Consider the following 7128-nt stretch of genomic DNA (forward strand, 5'->3'; position numbering starts at 1 on the left):
GACCTTGCGCTTGCCAGGCAGGCACTTTTGCCACTGAGCTAAATCCCCAGAAAGTCTTACTAGGATGAGAAATGGTAAATAAATTAAAAGTGTTAAATTATACCCTTTTTTGGTTTTTTTTTTTTTTTTTGGTTTTTTTCACTTTCTTCTTTAGATTAATTTCATTTTGGGGGATGCTATGGTGAAAGGTGTTGTTCCCCAATTTCTGTCTCAGTGAATTTGTCATTTGTGTACAGGATGGCTATTGATTTTTGAGTGTTGACTTTGTATCCAGCTACACTACTGAATTTGCTTATTAAATCTAGCAGTGTTGGGGCTGGGGATTTAGCTCAGCGGCACAGTGCCTGCCTAGCAAGCGCAAGGTCATGAGTTCAATGCCCAGTACTGGACAAAAAACCAAAAAAAAAAAAAAGAAAAAAGATCTAGCATTCTTCCAGTGGAGTGTTTGGGGTCTTCTATGTAGAGTATCGTGTCACCTGCAAATAATCACTTAACTTTTTCCTTTCCTATTGTTATTCCTTTTATTTCTTTCTCTTGTCTAATTGTTCTGGCTAAAGTTTCCAGGACAGTGTTGAATAAGAGTAGACACAGTGGACATCCTTGTCTTGTTTCTAATTTTAGAAAGCTTTCAGTACTTGTCCATTTAGTATGATGTTGGCTGTTGGTTTATCATAGATGGCTTTTATCAGATTGAGATAAAGACCATCTATTCCAATTTTTATAGGGTTTCTATCATGAATGGGTGCTGGACTTTGTCAGAAGCTTTTTCTGCATCTGTTGAGATGATCATATGATTTTTGGCATTGGCTCTGTTAATATGGTGTATTACATTTATTGATTTACATATGTTGAACCATTGCTGCATCCCTAGGATCAATCCCACTTGGTTATGGTGTATAGTCTTCTTGATGATTTGCTGCATTCTGTTTGCCAGTATCTCATTGAAGGTATTTATATCTATGTTCATTAGGGAGATTGGCCTATAATTGTTTTTCTTGGTTGGGTTCTTCTCTCATTTTGGTATCAGGTAACGAATTTGGGAATATTGCTTCCCTTTCAATTTCATTAAAGAGTTTGAGAAGTAGTGGTGTTAGGTCTTCTCTAAATTTGTTGTAGAATTCTTCAGTAAATCCATCAGGGCCTGGGCTTTTCTCTGTCGGTAGGTTTGTAATTACATCTTCGATTTCATTGATTGATATTGGTTTACTTGGATTTTTGTATCTTGATTCAGCTTTGGTAATTCATATGTATCTAGGAATCTGTCCACTGCTTCTGCATTTTCCATCTTATTATAATACAGATTTTCAAAATAGGTGTAGATGAGCCAGGTGTGGTGGTGCACACCTGTAATCCCAGCACTCGCCTGTAATCCTAGCACTCAGGAGACTGAGGCAAGAGGATCATTGTGAGTGCAAGGTCAGCCTGGGCAACAAAGTGAGCTCAAGGCCAGCCTGAACTGCATAGCGAGATCCTGTCTCAAAAAGACAAAAAAAAAAATAGGTGTAGATGATCTTCTGAATTTCTGCAAGGTCCATTGTGATATCACTTGTTTTATTCTTAATTGGGTGGATTTGACTCTTTTCTTTCCGGTTTTTGTTAATGATAAGATTGAATAAGGGTTTGTAGATTTTATCTAATCTTTCAAAGAAGTAACTTCATTTCATTGATTCTTTGTTTTGTTTTCGTAGTCTCCAGTGTATTAATTTCTGTTCTTTTATAATTTCCTCCCTCATATGAGCTTTTGTCTTGGCCTTCTCTTCTTTTTCTAAAAGTTTGAGGTTCACCATTAAGTTGTTTATTTGCACTTCCTCTGTTTTCCTGATAGGAGTCTTCACAGCTATTTAACATCCATGTGCTTATGAAGTTCTTGTGGTTTCTTTTTGCCATTGATTTCCTGATAATATGCATGGGATAATTTCAGTTCCTTTGCATTTACTTAAGCATATTCTATGAGCTAGTATGTGATCTGTTTTGGAGAACGTCCTATGTGCAGCTGAGAATGTATATTCTGATGTTGTGGGGTGGAACACTCTGTAGATATCCACTGAATACATTTGTTCAAAAGTTTAGTTCAGTTCTAATATTTCATTGTTGATGTTTTGTCTAGTTAATCTTTTTTGACAGGTATTGAAATCTCACAGTACAATTATGTTAGTGCTTATTTGATTTTTCATGTCCTTTAATATTTGTTTTATATAGTTGAGTGTACTGGTATTTTTTTTTTTTTTTTTTGGTTTTTCTCCGGTACCAGGAACCGAACTCACGACCTTGCGCTTGCCAGGCAGACGCTTTTGCCGCTGAGCTAAATCCCCAGCCCCTGTTGCATATATATTTATGATTTTTGTCTCTTCCTCTTGGATTGTTCCCATTAGCAGGATATAGTGACCTTCTTTGTCTCTCTTAGTCAGTCTTGGCTTGAAATTCACTTTGCAAATAGAATTGCTACCATCGTTTTACTTTCAGTCTATGAATTCCTTTTTTAATTAAATGTGTTTCTTGTATGCAGCATATTGTTAGGTTTTACTTCTTGTTCCATTCTTCCAGTCTATGTCTTCTGATTGGAGAATTGAGACCATTAACGTTGATGGTTATAGCTGATATGTATTGACTTATCCTTCTCATGTTATTTTCCTGTTGTTGGCTCCCCCTTGCTTTCACCCCCTCCCTCTGTTTGTTTGCTTTGCCTGGTGCATTCCTTCTGTTGCAGGTTATAGAGTTGTAGTCCTTACTATCTCTTTCTAGAATGTCCTTCAAAACATTTTGGAGCACTGACTTGGTGTTTATAAATTTCCTCAGATGTTCTTTGTCATGGTAATATCTTATTTCTCCATCAGTTTTGAAAAATAGTTTTGTGGGGTACATCAATCTGGGTTGAAGGTTGTTTTCTTTTAGAACTAGAAATACTTTTAGAACTTAGAACTTGAAATAAGTTCTCCTTGACTTGAGGGTTTGTGCTGAGAAGTCAGCTGTGATTCTGATAGGCTTTCCTTCATAGGTGATTTATTTCTTTTCCCTAACAGCTTTTTTTTTTCTTTTTTTTGCGACAGGGTCTTGCTCTGAAGTTTAGGCTGGCCTTGAATTCACTATGTAGCCCAGGCTGGCCTCAAACTTGCAGGATCGTCCTGCCTCAGCCTCCTGAGTACTGGGATTATAGGCATGCATCACCATACTTAGCTCCCTAACAGCTTTTAAAATTCTATTCTTGTGTTGAATTTCTGGAATCTTGATTATGATACGCTTGGCTGTAGATTTCTTTTTTTTGGTCATGGCTAACTGGAGTTCTCTGTGCCTCACTCAACTGTCAAATTCTTTTTCCTTACCAGCAAAGTTTTCTGCCATGACATCTGTGAACAGTTTTTTAAAAATATCATTTGTGCTATTTCTTGCTTCTTCACTGACTCAGTCCATCTTTAGTTACTGTTCTTTGCCTCACCTAGCAGCTGCTGGATTGATTTCTCATGATCCTTTGCCATTTCTAAGGAATCTTTCTTTTCATAGTGGCTAACCTGGAGCATGTCTTCTATATTGGAAGTCTTGTCCTCACATTAGCTTAATCAGCTGTGGATGCTTTCAGTGGAATTTTTATTCTGGATGTCTCCTTGAATCTGTCTGTGGATTCCATTTCCTTCCTATGCTGAGCATTGATAGCTTCCATAATTTTCTTAAGCTCCTGTATTTTTTTTGTCTGTATCTGCTCGAGAGTCATTAAGCATGGTTTTCAGTGTGGACACCATCTCTGCATTTCTCTGAGAAGCTATTTCTGATTGGATTTTTTTCTAGAGCCTCATCCTGGACTTCAGAGAGTCCAGGTGGGTGGCTTTCAGACTGTCCCACCTCACTGCCCCCTGGGTTTGCCTTTGGTGAACTGGATGTCTGCAATTGCATCTTGTTTAGTGTCTTCTCGTTTTCATTTCTTTTTTTAGTTTAATTCCTGGGGTGATGCTTGTAAATTGCCTGTGGTAAATTGCTTTATTGCTAGCATTTAGAACCCTTAGGAAATGACTGCTTCTCTGAGATACCTTCCAGGTGTAGCTGGTTTTTGGGTTTTGAGTGGATTGCAAGATCCTGCATCTTCAGTTAGTTGGGGTGAGAAGTTGCAGCCTGTGTGGCCCAGCCCCTGGTTCTTTGGCACTGTGCCACAGGATTTTCTGTGCTCCTTAGTAAATCTCAGTCTTGGAATACCAGGAAGAACAGCTGTTTAGAACAACAATGTCACTTACGGCTAAAATGATACTATTAGCAGTAACAGTAGCGTCAGTCACAGCCTAGAATATGACAACCAGAGGTAACCATTAATTTGCCACCTTTAACCTTATGAACTAAATTTATGGTTATATAACAATCTAAAACAGACCAGAAAATTATATGCAGTATATTAATCCTTAATATGTCAGTCGTCCTTTCGGGGGCTAAAACGGGTTAAGGAAAAAATAAAGGTAGAAGAGATTAAAAGTAAGACTGGAGCACAAAGGGGGATCAGGCTAACTGGAAAACTGGTGCAGAAGACTAGAGGGAAAGAGAGAAGAGATAAAAAGAACAGAGCAGGGCTGGGGATATAGCTCAGCGGCACAAGTGCCCACCTAGCAAGCGGAAGGTCCTGAGTTCAATTCCCAGGTCCCCCCACCAAAAAAAAGAACATATGGCAAAAAGAACAGAACAGAACAACCACCATCAAGAAACTAGAAACCGTGTTCACACTTCTATGAACAAGATTAAACAATGAAGGAGAAAAAAACAGCAGCAACAACAAAGGACAAGAGAGAGGGAGAAAAAAATAAAAGTCCACTTCCAGGTTTGTCTCTGCTGTCACTGACAGACATCGTGTGGAGACAGAGTCCTGATCCATGCTGATTTATCCCACAAGCCAGCTGCTGCTTTTGGGTGGGGTAGTGGATAAGCTCAGTGAGCCTGCACCTGCTGGCACAGACCAGACTCATTCAGCCTGCAGCTGTCAGCGTACCTTCCGCAGGCCTGAACCCAGACGGGAGCTCTAGATGGAGCCAGCAGCTGCTCCGAATTCTCAGCTCAGCCAGCCCCTCTCCAAGCTGGCTCCCAGCCAGTCACTGTCTCCACGGGACAACTGAGCCCTCAGCACTCACCCCAGCTAGTGCAGTCCCTCACGTCCGCTGCACCTCTCCGCTGTGTCTCTCCATGGAGGCCTCCGGGGTCCCCACCAGTTACTGTGTTTCTGCAGGTTTGAATCACTCCTCTGCAGCAGTGCGTCTCGTCTCAGGGAGAAGGTGCCCCCAGCCGCCTCCCCCTTTGCTGAAGGCTCTCCCCTCACTCTCTCCATGGGCTTCAGCTCACACTTCAGATCCTTCTTGGGTCCCGGGGACCCACATCCCTCCTTCTTATCTTCCTCACGTTGCTGTATTCCAGCATCTGGACGGCGACTCTCAAGAGAAAGGCTCTTTCTTTGCTGCTTACACTCTGCCATCTTGGTGCTCCTCTGGAAATATGTTTGTGTAAGGTGTTTTTAAAAAAGAAACGAGTAATTACTTTCCTTCTTGATACAGATTGGTTCTGAAATAATGTTGAGTGCTGTATTGGAAAAGGAGAAATAATTTAGGTTCATTATCTGGCCCCATAAATACAGATCTTAATACTTCAATTATGTGTATATCATCGAGCACTTGTTGATTTGTATTTTTTAAGATGCATAATGCCCAGGGTCAAATACTGAGTTTATCTAGGAGCAGGTTGTGGTATGGCCAGCAGTAGTTAGTAGACAAGTAAATAACTAGTGCTTGGTTGGATGTCCTTCTGAAAGCCAGTGGGAAGTTTTTGGTGGCAATCTACTTTCTTCCTCAATCGAGCCCACCCTGTAGTGGGTAGCAGGCCACAGAAACAAGTCTCTGAGTCCCTGCCAGCACGCTGAGCACCCAGAGGGATTCTAGCACGAGGGAGCGGCACAAGCTTTCTGCAAACTGGGAACGTTGAGACTGTATGGAACAGGACTGTCCGTGTACTCTCTAGGCAGGAAGACTCTCAGAACAAGTGTGTTTGCCTCTGACGTGATCCCTTCGCACCTAGTCTGGAAAGCAGAGCTATCCATGTGCGTGGCTCGGGGTGCTGGCCCTTCGAGGCTCCCCTGGACTGGGTCGGCGGCCCCAGTCCCCTTGCACTGAGCAGGGGTGCCCAAGTCTCACTGCTCCTGTGCTTGCAGCCTTTCTGCAGCAGCTGTGTACTCATCCCTGGCTTTTCTGTGCAACTTTCATAATAAACGTTTATGACATGCACAGTCGTGCAGTGGAAATCCTCAGAATGCTTCCTTCTTCAGAGTTATAGCAGATATCGTGAGCATGGTCAGCTTACACTTACAGGAAATCCCAGCTGGGTGGAGAGTGGAAATAGTGTAGGTATCAAAACCAAAATCGTAGCGCTTATCTCATCTGAATATTTCAGATGTTCCTTAATCAGACAAACCCTCAGACTCAAATCTCTACTCAGGTTTGTCCTTCCTAACCAGGCATGGTGGCACACGGCTGTAATCCCTGCCCTCTGTAGGCTGAGGCAGGAGGATCACTGCGAGGTCAAGGGCTACACAGTGAGTTCAAGGCCAACCTGAACTACATAGCTAGACCCTCCTTCAAACTGCCTCTCGCAAAGGCTTGACGTTTTTAATCATGTCATGTTCAGCCAGAAATGTCCCGTACTGGTAGTGGGTGACAGGCGGGCAGTGCTGTAGTCTGGCCGCTCCTGATGGGCCAGGCGCCCTTCGAGCAGCCAGTGCTGCTGCGCGGGGCCGGAACGTGAGAGCGCTCGGGGCCCAGGACAGCCCCGCTGGGTGGGGTGGGCAGTCGGAGGGGCCGCCGGGGAGAGCAGCGGGCGCGGCCGGCCGGGGAGGGGCCCGGGCCGGCGCCTTGGCCTTCCCGGTGAGGCCTGGCGGCCTTTGTCTGCGGCAGCGCGGCTGATCTCCCCGTTGCTGAGCACTGTGCGCGCGGAGCGGGGCTGAGAGCAGGTCGGCCTCAGACCCGGCGGGAGGGGAGGGCGGCCGGCCGCGTGCTACCCCCCTCGGCCCCTCGGCTTCCCGTGTCCTCCCCACGCTCCCCGCGGGCCCTGCCCTCCCGAGAGTCGCGCGTGAAGGCTGCGCGCGCTTAGCGGCCGGATCGTCCCGCGGCCGGCCGC

General features: G+C 44.1%; 1 protein-coding gene across 1 annotated transcript in view; it reads left to right on the top strand.

Annotated features, from left to right (window-relative positions):
* Ice2 (interactor of little elongation complex ELL subunit 2) overlaps positions 1-7128 on the top strand; it is a gene marked incomplete in the record, with an annotated part of 49979 nt that overhangs the window by 42306 nt on the left and 545 nt on the right.

Source organism: Chinchilla lanigera, unplaced genomic scaffold (assembly GCF_000276665.1).
Source record: "Chinchilla lanigera isolate Chin_1 unplaced genomic scaffold, ChiLan1.0 scaffold00049, whole genome shotgun sequence".
NCBI lineage: Eukaryota > Metazoa > Chordata > Mammalia > Rodentia > Chinchillidae > Chinchilla > Chinchilla lanigera.